Here is a 14,839-nt window from a genome sequence, read left to right as displayed (position 1 = left end):
ACAAAAAGCAAAGATTTAATCTCACCACACAATCCTATGAAACATAAATTAATGACCATGACTGCTATCAATCTTGGCAATATTATTCACATTGGAAATGATGCGCACAGGCTATGTAATACTTATAGTTTGAAGTCATCCTGGTGCAGTGTAACCACAAACTGAGCCTCAAGTCACTAATAAGTTTGTTACGGCTGCCAAAGCAGGTGTTATGGGTTACATTACACAAAACAATAAATTAATGTAGGGCTGTACTCTCTTAATAAATCAACATATTACTCAAGGCATGTTTTACACTTTATTTAGACAGTTGTTCTGGTATCTTTTGGAGATATTGAAGGGGTTAGCATAGGTCTTAACTACTCAATCACTGAAATTGGTTACATTCCACTAGAAAACAGCCAAAAAAAAGAATGTGCAACAAAATGCTGATTTAGAATAAAAAAATTGTCTAGTTTTCTCTTGCAAAGAAAGCAATTATGTTTAGACTGTTCTTTGTGGGGTTATGGGGGTCTGTATGTGCAAGTCATGTTGCATTTATTTTCGCTTAAAGTTGTCGCTTTCACATTGAATTATTAAAGGAAATCCTTCTTGTGTATTTCTGTTCTGTTTCTATAGATATATAATCAATAATATCTAATACTGCAAAATGAGCCATGAAATCTGGCGCAATTTCCCGTAATTGATTTGCGTGTGATGCAGCTACGAACTGAGCATTTGCTATCTCGTATAAATCTTTATCTTTCATCAACACCATCAACGCTGTATATGTTTTTAAAAGATATTCCTTGGTAAAACATCACAAGGAGCTTTAAAGAATAAAATCAGCCTAAAGCATTCGCAGGAATTATAAGTGGACATTATTGGCTGACATGAATATACCTTCAGAAGTTTACAGCAAATAACAACATTCCCACTGTCCACCATTCTGCATTCTGCTATCCCTTTCCGACAAAGATACGTTTTTTAAAGCATTTGTGGTCCCTTAGAAAGTTACATTTAATAAAATACCTTTCAAACTAAATTCAAGTTTTAAAGGCTTTATTTCCAACCCTTAGTTACTGATAAGCAGCAAACAGCATAAAACCTGAACAGACTGCAAGTCGCTTGCTGCTGTTCTGGTTTTATACTTGTTGCAAACGCCATTTTCATTTTGCTACTTATGGGGGAAAGGGCTATACATGAATATCTCAGAAATGTAGCAACAATTTGTTACCTGAACAAAACAGCACGACTCATTATCTAGGAAAACACTTTCTCTGTGTTATTATCGCTTTCAGAACTGACAGCAACGTATAAATACACGTAATTAGTAATAAAGTCCAATACTTAGCTGAATTTCAAAGCCAACTCCACCATCAGGAACATAATAATGTTATCTCCTATATATTACGTGAGTTTATGATACAATCAAATGGTTGGGCTATAATGTACACTAATGGTTCAGTTCCGAAATACTTAGTTTTCCTATGCATTTGAAATTCCTCGTTACACCTTTTCAATAGTCTCTTAATGTGCATTTAATCTGAAATAGAATAAGTTTGTGGTAAACACACACAAGAGAACAAAAAGAGAACACAAGTATCCTAAGTGTTGGAAATAAAGCCTTTAAAACTTGAATCTAGTAAGAAAGGTCTTTAATTAAATTAAATTTTCTAAGGGACTACAAATGCATGAAAGTACCAAAGGCGCTCAGGGTATAAGATAAACATTTCACACTGGGTGGGGTAAGTAAGGCTACACTGCACACTACATATGATAATAGTTTGCATTATATCACCTGACATTGTTATCTCTTAATAATGCTTTCACCCTTTCATATTCTCAGGAACCTTCATGCTGAATTGCATTCTTTAACAACAGCCTATTATGAACTATTTTGATAAAATGTACAATAACTGTCATGAGTTTTTGTGAAGAAAATTTACTGCTTTTTAAAAAGTTTTCATGAACACTAAGTCATATAGTATGATTTTTTACACTGTTAAAACAGCTTTTTCCAGTACATATTTTTCAAATAAGTATTCTCAAAAGGACATTCATTAACCAGGCCTTCCATTTTTTTGCTTACAGTCATGTTAATTTCTGACAGACAGATGTTAGTTGCCATGGCATAAAATATGAAGCAATTAAAACTGTTGTCTTAGTAACCCACACTTCATTATGGTATGCATCCAGCGATTTTTTTTTTCCCTATTGGGAAAAGTACCAGTACCAATCCAATTGGGGAGAATATGCCCGAAAAACCCTGAAATTGGGAAAATTCCCACCTTGAAGTTTTCACATTGGGAAATCTTTTTATTAGATTTTATGCTCACATAAGCTTTAAAATTCATAACTAAGTGTTGTCAAGTTGTCAATATTATATAAAGAAAGGTTCATGCCATAGCGAAACTTACTAACTAAATGTTGCTTTTTATTAAATAAAAAAATAACAAGGGACAAAATTGTCACAAAACCAGGTTTTCATTGTGAAAAAAAAATCTGATAAAGGGAGAAAACTCAAACTGAACTTTTGAAATGACCAAACAAAATTAACCCCCTTTGTAAGTTTTTTTTTTTTTTAAATCTATTTTTAGTCGTGGCGACCTTGACATTGGAGATATTGACGTGATTCTTTCGTGGGACACACCGTCCCATGATGGTGAACAAATGTGCCAAATGATTTTAAAATCTCACAATAAATGACATAGTTATGGCCAGGACAAGCTCATTTATGGCCATTTTTGACCTTTGAACTCCAAGTGTGACCTTGACCTTGGAGATATCGACGTAATTATTTCGCGCGACACACCGTCCAATGATGGTGAACAAATGTGCCAAATGATTTTAAAATCTGACGATGAACGACATAGTTATGGCTCGGACAAGCTCATTTATGGCCATTTTTGACCTTTGAACTCAAAGTGTGACCTTGACCTTGGAGATATCGACGTAATTATTTCGCGCGACACACCGTCCAATGATGGTGAACAAATGTGCCAAATGAATTTTATGGACAGCAATTGGGAAGTGTATTTTTTTTCCAAATTGGGAAACTGCCGTTTTCCGGTACTTTATAAAGCAGGGAAAAAAATCGCTGCATGCATCACCTACGTTTTGCATTCAAGAAGGACCATGTAAACATGAAACAATATTCAAAACATTAGAAGTTCAGAAAATCCCTATTTCATGCCATGGCTTTAAAAAAAAAAAAACTTGCATGTAAGCTAGAAGTTAAATTGCTTTATTACAAAGCAGACCTGTTCAATCCATGCAAAGAAATACTAATCAATCATCGCCATATCAACAGGTAAAATATTTGCTTAGGCAACTCCAGAACAATAATATCAACAACGCAATCAAGGCAAAAAACAAAAGGCACGTTCATAGTTAACCAACAAAAAATAATCCCATTAAGTTATCCCAGCTTTTTTCAGTATTTTATTTCGTCAGCATTTTACTCCACCCATATACAAAGCCCACTTGGTTTCTACAGTAAAGCTCCTATTCAGGAAACTGAACACAGCCTTATAAGGAACAATCAGTTTTAAGGACTATGAAGCAAGATGAAAATGGTGGTCTGGTAGTTATCGGTACATTACGAACAGAACAGCATAGTTTATTTTTTACTTAAGCATGTGAAGCTCATTGTTGTTAACATACAAATAATTTAACAGCATGCATAAAAGCACACATAAATTTAAAGGACAGTTAATCTAAATAAAGAGGAAATAAACATATTTTGTGAACATATTGCATGAGAATGTCATAGAACATAATTCTGACCTTATTTTCTTTGTAAAAAAAATGAATTATTATTTTACACTACATATATATATGACTCTTCTCTTATTTTAAAGTGTTTTAAACTAAACATAACTAGCTTTCTTAATACATTATGCTAATGAGTGAGATACTGTTGCAATCCCATATCAGTCCAATGTACTTGATGAAGGTAATCTTCAAGTTATCCAAGTATTTCAGTTATGTGATACCTGTACTAATGGTTTGCTCTAAACTAGATTGAAAAATACTAACGGAAAACGAGATTGATTGTCTTGCCAGGTTTTCTTGGTTATCTAGGTGCAATTAATTAAGTCTAAATGAGATGTAGTGTATTAATATCACTTAATATCTTTCCTAATATTTCACTCAAACACAGCAATGAGAAAACAGTTTTGTAATTGTAACCACAGCAGGAGTATCATTGTATTGTATGCAAGCACTTGATAACACAGTTAAGAATGTTGATAAAACATAGTTTACTTGAAAGTTGAAGCAAAAGTTTGATATAAAGAAGTTAAATGTTCTATCACAAAATGGATGGCTCTAATATAAACTACTTGATAATGTTCAAGATAAGATGCCATCAACACTTATTATGGTAATGGAAATAATGCTCTTGATTACCTAAATCAAGATGATGAAGATGATGGTGATGATACAGAAATGTTATAATTGTGGTTTGAAGTCAGCCTGGTGCAGTGTAACACCAGAATGTGCCTGCATGAGGTTACAAACTACTGCTGCAACAACAGGTGTAAAACCACATTTCAAATCAATGAGCAATACAATCTATTATTAATAGATAGTATATTTATGGTTGTAATTTAAAATCTGTTAGTGCAGTACAATATATACATGACTGTGCTCACCCTTTCAGTGCGGGAACCGAATTTTAAAGGCCTTTGCAAACAGTTTGGATCCAGATGAGACGCCACTGAACGTGGCGTCTCATCAGGATCCAAACTGTTTGCTATTCTGATAGTATTCTTTGAAAAAAAATCGAAGAAAATGCTAATTTTAGAAATTCAGCAGACGACATTTTAGCAGACGACAAATTTCCCAGCATGCAAAGGGTTAATAAGTTGTATGCCAGTTAAAATCTCATATTAATGAATGTAAAAATGAACTACAGCAAATCCAATGACTTTTTTTCCCAACTAATTACAATTCCTAAATTATTACAGTTTTACACATATGTCTGTTGATGACTGAAAACCACATGTAAATACAAGTAATATACTACTATTACTAGTCACTGTAAGATCTTAGATGCTACTGAAACATTGAAAAACTCTTGACATTACTACATCATAAAATCATATCAGGCTAAAAATAATATATAAACACCCCAAAGCATTGGCAGGAATTACAAGACGAAATCATTGGCAAGCATGACAAAACCAGCAGTAGCTCAAATAAAAACCTTCCCTCTGTCTACAAAAGCATTTCTGCATAATGTTTTACCTGGGCTTCTCAGAAACATAACAACAATTTGTTACCTGAACATAACAGCAGGTTTCTCTCCAAGGAAACACTTTCCCCTGTGTTATAATCACCATCAAAACTGTCCTCAGTATTAGCAATAAGTAATTAATGCCTACACTTTGCTGAATTTTCAAAGAAAGTTTCACCCTCAGGAGTAAATTTATTGTATCAGTCTCCTTTATCACCAGTATTTTCGCTACAATCAAACACTAATTTATTCACTATCGGTTCAGATCTAAAATACTGTGCACTTGAATACTCTCTTTCCAATATTTCTTTTCTTTTCACTTCTTAATAGAGTCAAAAAATGTATTAACCCTTAAAGCGCTGGAGCTGAATTTTAAAGGCCTTTGCAAACAGTTTGAATCCAGATGAGACGCCACAGAACGTGGCGTCTCATCAGGATCCAAACTGTTTGCTATTCTGATAGTATTCTTTGAAAAAAATCGAAGAAAATGCTAATTTTAGAAATTCTGCAGACGACATTTTAGCAGACGACAAATTTCCCAGCATGCAAAGGGTTAATCTGATAAAGGATCAGCCTTTGGTAAATACCAACAAGAGATCAAAAGTTGCTTTTTCGAACAACACATACCTTCTACATTGAATTATCAAAATATTTCTGCAAATGCAATAGTGTCAAATTGATAGATTGGACCACAATGGTCATGTTTGAAGATTCAAATTCCTGACACATTCACCTGGATCAGCCAGCAAGACACTAACACCATGAGTTTCACACCTTTTTATTGTTGCAGAAGGAGGGATATATCTGTGTATTGCACTGCTGATAACCAATCACTAGAAAATTTAAGTTAAAGTGATATTATGTGCATCTAACATTATAGTCTATGTTTATAGGAGTCTATCGCAAACCTTGCTTATTTTTGGTGTTTTCACTTCATATACACTTATATTTGTTAATGCAGCATCAACATACTAAAACAATTTCCTGGAAACCGTACTTTCGTTTTGACAACTGACGACAGAAATGATTTGATGAACGATGTGAGTCTAAATGTAGTTTTCATGCAGATTCGTTCATACGACACAAAGACACAATTTAGTTTTACGGATCATTTCGGCTTAGAGGACTGGGTGCGTCAAAATATCGAATATAATATATATTGTTTATAAACAACAGGTAGCAAGCTGAGTTGCAGATAATTGGTCAGTTACCACATTTAAACTAACTCTTTTGACCTGTTTATTCTTTTCAGCTTAATTCAACAATAAAAAATTCCCATAATATCACTGTAAAAAATAGTAAACAAATCCTACATCATGAGAAAAACCTTCGACTTCTGAACAGGTACAAACAGGACACCTCTACTCAGTGTGATGTACCTTTAGATATCCACAAAAGGTTTCCAGTTTCACACCTGTGTTGACCATAAGCCTTTATTGCAAATCTCAGAGTAAATGAATGGCCTGCTTGTCTGCAAATTGAAATTTTAAGTGCTAAATGACAAATGTCACCCTGGCAGTTTGGTTTATTGATAGGGATCAAATTTCTGACCCCCTTGCTTCTAATTGGTAGAATGGTTTAATACATTTTTCTGCCCTGATGACAGCCTTTTTTGTTTTTCTCCACTGAATTTGAAACAAATACTTGTTGAGTGGTAAATGAGGGGTAAGGATGTGAATGTCAGTTAGTGGATGGGAGCTGACATGCACATAAAAGATGGAATGCTATACACTGGGGAGCTTGTTGAAGTGTCTGTTATAGAAACTGCATGATGGGGCTTCAAATAAACAAGGGGGACAAACCGATTACAGCTTAAGGGGCCTACCAGCGCCATTTTTCCTTGAAGAAAATTAAAAGCAAATTAATTTATCATTTTTGACAAGAGTGCCAATTTGTCAGAACTAAGCTTATTTTAAGTTCTAGATAACATTGATCTGTGATAGATGTATTAACTTGTTGTAGAAATGATGGCACATGAAATAATGGACACAAAAATAAACACGGCAATTCCATGAAACTGGGCCTTTAAAAATTAACATTTTGACACATTTTATGTAAAGTAATCCTGGGAAATTTAAGTTTGTTCTTAAAGTTAGCTACCTACATATAAAATGTCAATGCTAAAGCAATATCTAAACTCACATTTTTTAACGGAATAAGTTTTTTACTTTAAATAAGTGGCCATGGCCCTCCTCAGGCTAGCCCAAAAGTGCAATTCCAGGAGTATGTAAGTTGTAGGCAACCAAGGCACATAATTTCAGAACAAACCCCCCATAACACGTAAGTTAATGAGTGAAAACTATTTTTCTATTTATATAAATTCTTCATGCAAAATTGGCTGAGGTATTATGCTTTTAAACATAATCAAGTTTCATGATAATCTGATTAAAATATTTGAGTTATTAAGCGAACATTGTTTTCCAGGACACTGTCTATCGGCTTTCAAGTTCCGATAATACACCCGTTGTTTTTTATTTAAACAGGCCCACATGAATTGATATTTTTGCTTCGTTCTAAGGTACAGATGAAGATTTCAGAAAAAAGCAAACTGAGTACATCACAAAATAAGACTCAACTGTCATTAAAAACATAAAACTTTTATAATAAAAATTACAAAATCCTGAAAATAAATGAAGTTATGTTTGTTGTAAGCTGCAACTAAAGAAGCAATTCAAATCACTTGCTTCACAAGAAATGCACCAAGACCATAAAGTTCTGATAACGTATTCATACTAAATACACACCTACTTATACCTACCTACATGATTAAATCAAAAGCTGGCTTACAGTAAGACCTGAATATCATGACCACATTGTATATCCAGTGATGTGTCATACATGAAATTTAATACTACAGTCTATCAGCCTATATCATCGCCACCCATACAAGTGTCTCATCTATTTACATAAAGTTAGAATTATTTATGTACCTGATAGCTATTCAAACTGTGCCATTATTCATGAATGAACCATCTCACAAATGCATAGTGGAGAAAATATTAGGTCACCCCCCCCCCCCCCACCAAGATAGCGTTGGCGACCCCTATCTATACAACCTGACTAGTCAAGTATTTGGTTTAAGCAATCAAGGCGATTAGAAATTTACCTTTAATTTCAATGAATAGGGGGTACAAATTTGATAATCATAGCATATACATCAAGCTTTAATCTCATTATTACTTTTTTGGCCCTCAGAAGAGATTTATTTACACTCAACGTCTATTAAACAAGCTTTGAAAAAGAATGTCAAGCCATTTTTGATACCATGAAATACCAGGAATACGCCCACGTTGTTGAGAAACGAAAATGCAAGCACTTGAGTCATAATCTGCTATTGAAGGTTAATTTAATCTTAAACCTGTATTTCCGTCTTAAAGCTAAACAACTTGAATCAAATGATGAATGCAAACACTTTGAATCATGATTCACTACCCAAGCGGCCCCGATTGAAACCACAACCATGACTTCATCAAACTTGTATAAAAAACTTTCAAATGAATATGTCTAATGTGCGAATATATAAATAGAATTACACATTAATATGTTGTAGAATACAATAAAACATTTGATTTGATTTTAAATTAATAATATACATTGCTGTTAAACTCACTCAAGCAATTCATTTTTATAAATAAATCATTCAGCATGAAGCATGGCTTGTGTTGCACTGTTCAATTTGCTATATCAAAGTAATTGGACTTAGTCAATAACCCTATATTGTAATGACAATAAATATGAGCAAAGTTTCACTTGAAAATCTCTAGCTAACTTAAAAATCTGTTGTATTTTGGGAAAATGGTGTATTTGATTTTTTACTCCAAAATGCTTTAAAATTACTAAAATTACTAAATTAAGTGTTGTCAACCTGTCAATGTTATATTTACTTAGGTTCAAGCCATAGAGCTGCCTACGTAAACTAACTGAATGTTGCATTATTGTTTGTAATTTTCCTAAAAAATTTTGGAACCTTCAATTTGTGTGTGTTATTTTTACAGCAATCGGCGAATTTGTAGTTTTTTCCTAATTGGGAAAGTGCCATTTTCCAGTACTTTTTAAAGAAGGAAAAAAATTGCTGCTGGTACCATACATCAAAGTTAAATGTTTACTAAATTTGATCAATGGATAACACTGAATAAAACTAGTGTAATATATTCAAGGGCAGACATGCAATATTTCATGGAATCTGCGCAGATATCTGTAAGCTGGAGAAATGCAGACATGCTTATTTAGCTCCCTCCACATGTTACATCAACATAATTTCAAAAAATCTGCTTGTTTTTGCCGCATCAATAAATAAGCTGCAATCTGGGAAAATAGGCTTAATGCATGCCAGTAAAGTGCTTTCCCAGAATAGCCTGGGCAGTCCACACAGGCTAATAAAAGAACGACGATTTCCACTTTTATGGTGTGTGCTTTTTTTTAAAAACAAAGACTGAACAAACATCCAAATTAAGCTGAAAGTGTCATCCTTATTAGCCTATGTGGACTGCACAGGCTAATCTGGGACAAAACATTCCACACATGCATTAAACCCCTTTTTCGCAGAGAGAGGCTCATATATTTTTCAATGTTGTTATTTTTGTTTATGTGATGTTAATCGTTTGATTTTCAAGCCAAATGGAGGGGGGGGGGGGGCAGGAAGGAAATAGGCAAAATCTTCCCTTTCATAATTTACTAGGCACATGCCAGAATGGCAGTGTTTCAGTGATCCCTAGACTGACAGCCCAGGCTAGAATAAAGTAATTTGGACTGATAAAATTCCGTTTTTATTTCTTACGTTATTATAACAATTTGCGTAAAGAATGGAATGGAATTGGAGACAGTGGTCAAGTCTATTTTGAATAGATTTTTCCTTTATATTTCAATGTTTTTGATATGAATGCATTTATTTGTATTATCATACGTTGATCATGTTTCAAATTCATAAATGACACACGCCCAGTGGTTTTTTAACAGAGCTAAATATAGGGTAAAAACACTTTAAATCCCTTTCAAACATGAAAAGGATATCTCAGACTGCACAATTTATACACATAACAACTTCAATGAAAGAAAATCCTTTCATTCATCAGAAAAGTTGAAAAGTAGCAGGCCATAATTTCATATGCAACACTAGATAAGGTCATGCTCTGATACGTCTACTTTCATTGCCTTTTGTAAGGAAAGCAGAAGGAGAAATCTGATTCAAAAGGTGCATGAATTTAATGTCTTTTTTAGGACTAAGCAAATATTGATATAACATGATCACCTCAAAAACCTCAACTTGACATCTGATAACCTGACAAGATTCAAACACCATCCTAATATTCCTCATTACATTATCATAACAATGTTTCTGCACAATTTCCTCCGTTTTCACCCAACATTAACTTTTATTTCCTCCCGATTACAGTCTCCATAGCTACCTTTTCACACAAAAAATAATATCGAGCCCAAAATTGTCTCTCACCTGCGTCAGTAAAATCCTCAACTACTCCAGCTTCATAATCATCCAACACAGGTTTCACAAGATATTCAGTCCCTTCATAAATTCATCATAGCTCTCTACTCTGAAACAGGCCAATTTAGAAATGGAAGTATAATCCATCAGCTAGCTTATTATTGATTGCTGCATAACAGGCAAACAGGCTAAACTATGTCATCATCGTGCAGGAGTTGTCCCATAGCTGGACAGGGAGAATTATCACCCATTCTATGGTAAGCAGCAACTTGTATGGGCCGCTATATATTGTGGTCCAAGCTCTATTAGTTGACTGACATAACATTAAGCCGGCTGGTTGCCTATTTACCTAGCCAATTTGACTAAATGTGTCTTGTATAGAGAGGGACAATAATTGGAATTTAAACAGGGCAAATTAGGTATTAATTGTAGAGGATAATTAACTTTCTTAAGTGTCTGGCTTTTACTTTTTGCTTTAAAGAGACTTTTTCGCTTGTATACACAATTATAACATATTTTTCATGTTGTTCTCTTTTTTAAATTACCATGAGCATGATTCAATGAAAAAAATTAAAATGTTGAAACACCAACTCTCTCTTGTCTGCGTATGAAAAATGACAGATATGATACATTTACGGTGCAATTCAATATCTATTTTAAGATAATATTACTTGATTCACAACCATAACGCCCCAACAAATGTGCAAAATATATTGCACAGAACAAGGCAACAACAATTAAAATGCCAGAGAGCACGTCATGCACAAGGATTTATGTTGTACTAAACAGCAGTGATTTATCATATAGGCATGCATTTAAATCTGAATTTAAATTAATTTTCCACTCAATCTGATTTCCATTTAAACATTTGGCACATTTTTCCAGAAATCAAGGACCCTGCAAGCCACAAAAAACCTTAACAATAAACTTAGAAATAAAAGGGACAGGATATACACTCAATGAAGTGATTAACAAATCTAGATTTGAAAGTCAATAGTGTGTATTTTAAAGTTTATGAGGTCTGCCAATATAAAAGGCATAGGGGTTTCTCAGAAGTTCCAAGGGCCAAAGGCCTGTTGACTTCTGTTAAACATATCTATGTGAGGCATTAAAATATACATGGTGTGGTTAGAATAGAAGTTGCGGTTAAAGCCACATAAGTACTCAATATCAAAGAATATTTAGTAAAATATTTGGTAAAATAAAGTAAACTGATAACGGTATATATATAAGCACGATGTTGTTCTCATGAGCTGCATGAAGCCAATCTGGCGTTCACTAGTAAATATTTGAATATTGTTGCGGGAAATTCACATGGAATATATTGTCACACAAAAAATAAAAACAAGCATTTTGTATCTTGTTAAATCTATCTTATCAGACCACATCTAGCTTTTAAATTTTGGCTATTGCTGTAAGGAACACAGATTTGTTATGGTTTAACTTTATTTTACGAAATATTTTACGAAATATTCGTTAATTTTTAGTATTTATGTGGCTTTAACAGAATCCATTGTGATGTTACATATCGACGCTGTGTCTTGCTACGCTAATGCAATTCAATATGGATTTAATAATTGTGTGGCAGATGGTGCATTTCTGGGCCAGACACACAATGGAATTAAAGCAATTATTTCCATACAAAGAAACAAACAGCAGGCTCAGTACACACAGCACATGAAACAATCATAATACAGTAATGGGGAAAATTGAGGAAATCATTCAGATAGCTAAAGTCAGCTTAACCCTTTCCCACTCAGAAGCAAAGTCAAAATGTCTATGTGCAAACAGCATAAAACCAGAACAGCCTGCATGTAACTTGCAGTCTGTTCAGGTTTTATGCTGTTTGCTGCTCATCAGTATTTAAGGGTTGGAAATGAAGCCTTTAAAACTTGAATCAAGTAAGAAAGGTCTTAAATTTAACTTTCTAAGGGACTACAAATACGTCATAATACGTACCTAAGTGATAAAGGGTTATATCACAGAGTTTGTGAAATGATCGCACAAAATAAAACAAGTTGGCCTGAGATAACAAGATATTATTGGGATGAATCTTCTGACCATGTTTCATGAAGATTGGACAATAAATGTGGCCTCTAGAGTGTTAACGAGGATTTACTATAGCCATATAAGGAAAAATGCCCCGCCACTGGTGGCCATGTTTTTAAAGCAACCAAAATCATTTTCGAACTCATCCAAGATATCATTGAGACAAATCTTCTGACCAACTTTCATGATGATCGGAAAATAAATGTGACCTCTAGAGTGTTAACAAGGTTTTACTATAGCCATATTAAGAAAAATGCCCCGCCCCTTGGTGGCCGTGTTTTTCAACCAACCCGCATCATTTTTGAACTCATCCAAGATATTATTGAGATGAATCTTCTGACCGAGTTTTATGAAGATCGGACTATAATTGTGGTCTCTAGAGTGTTAACAAGATTTTACTATAGCCATATAGGGAAAAATGCCCCGCCCCTTGGCAGCCATGTTTTTCAAGCAAACAGAACTATTTTCGAACTCATCAAAGATATCAATAAGACAAATCTTCTTACCATATTTCATGAAGATTGGAAATAAATGTGGCCTCTAGAGTGTTAACAAGGTTTTACAAAAGCCATATATAGCCTATAAGGAAAAATGCCCCGCCCCCTGGTGGCCATGCTTTTAAAGCAAACGTAACCATTTTCGAACTCATCCAAGATATCATTGGGACAAATCTTCTGACCAAGTTTCATGATGATCAGAAAATTAATGTGGCCTCTAGAGTGGTAACAAGGTTTTACTTAAGCCATTTAAGAAAAAATGCCCCGCCCCCTGGCGGCCATGTTTTTCAACCAACCAGCATCATTTTCAAATTCGTCCAAGATATTATTGGGATGAATCTCCTGATCAAGTTTCATGAAGATCGGACAATCAGTGTGGCCTCTAGAGTGTTAACAATATTTTATTATAGCCATATAAGGAAAAATGCCCCACCCCTTGGCAGCCATGTTTTTCAAGCAAAGGTTACCATTTTTGAACTCATCTAAGATATCATTGGGACAAATCATCCGAGAAAGTTTCATAAGAATTGGAAAATAAATGTGGCCTCTAGAGTGTAAACAAGGTTTTACTATAGCCATAAAAGGAACAATGCCCCGCCCCATTGCGGCCATGTTTTTCAACCAACCGGCATCATTTTCTAACTCGTCCAAGATATTATTGGGATAAATCTTCTGACCAAGTTTCATGAAGATTGGAAAATAAATGTGGTCTCTCAAGTGTTAACAAGATTTTACTATAGCCATATATAGCCATATAAGGACAAATGCCCCGCCCGTTGGCAGCCATGTTTTTCAAGCAAACGTAACCATTTTCAAAATTCATCCAAGATATCATTGAGACCAATCTTCTGACCAAATTTCATGAAGATTGGACAATAAATGTGGCCTCTAGAGAGTTAACAAGGCAAATGTTGATGGCGCACAACGCACGACGGACAAAAGGCGATCACAAAAGCTTACCATGAGCACGTTGTGCTCAGGTGAGCTAAAAAGATGATGGGGGATATTTTTACCTCAGCGTCCAAATCCCGCCCAAAAACAGTGTTTCTAATCATTATGTGTCCAAAGTGTTTGAAGTATCAAAGCTTTTTAATGATGTTAATCAAATTGGAAATATTCGGTTAGCCATGAATTTAACCTTCTGAATGAATGCAATTCCAAAAGTTGTTCAATGTCAAGGTAAAAATTAGGTAAGGTGAGGTGGTTGTAGTGTCCTTCGCTTTGAAAGCATCAAAGCTTTGAAGCAAGAAGTATTTATGTAAGGTGAAAAGAGTCATTTTGGGTACACCAAGTGTTTGCACCTTTTGAAGTCATAAAGTATGTTACATGTAATATCATGGTGCAAATGAGATCAGTTGATGCGCGTATATGTAAAAAGTGTTGAAAAAACATCATTCAAGAAAATATCGAAGCATTGTAGCACGCCGTATTGATTTACGACCAAACGCATCATTTGAGATTAATCAATAATTGGAATTTCTGAAAACGTCTAAGTCCATTAGTGGGTCCATGTATGCACAAAATGAGGTTTTGAGGGGGGTTTGTTGACATCCAGCAAGGATTTGAAAAGGGCAGGGGAAGGGGGCTGTTTTGTCAAAAGGTCACGTTTGAGCACCCGGTCGTATCTGGAAT

General features: G+C 34.5%; 1 protein-coding gene across 8 annotated transcripts in view; it reads right to left on the bottom strand.

Moving 5' to 3' along the window:
* The window catches only part of LOC127832618 (dystroglycan 1-like), a 97,534-nt gene that overhangs the window by 57,743 nt on the left and 24,952 nt on the right, over nucleotides 1-14,839 (bottom strand). For 3 of the 8 annotated variants that reach the window (XM_052358144.1, XM_052358143.1, XM_052358145.1), the window contains exon 2: nucleotides 10,671-10,770. The exons of 2 other annotated variants lie outside the window; for them this stretch is intronic. The gene's annotated coding sequence lies outside the window, so the exon portion shown is untranslated. Of the gene's footprint in view, nucleotides 1-7,979; nucleotides 8,105-8,151; nucleotides 8,198-10,670; nucleotides 10,771-14,839 lie in introns of those variants that run through there. 3 more of the 8 variants (XM_052358148.1, XM_052358147.1, XM_052358149.1) reach the window with 3 other exon arrangements.

This window comes from Dreissena polymorpha, chromosome 5 (genome assembly GCF_020536995.1).
Source record: "Dreissena polymorpha isolate Duluth1 chromosome 5, UMN_Dpol_1.0, whole genome shotgun sequence".
Classification (NCBI taxonomy): Eukaryota; Metazoa; Mollusca; class Bivalvia; order Myida; family Dreissenidae; genus Dreissena; species Dreissena polymorpha.
Note: the sequence above shows the minus strand (reverse complement) of the source record. Positions and strands in the feature narration are given on the sequence as shown.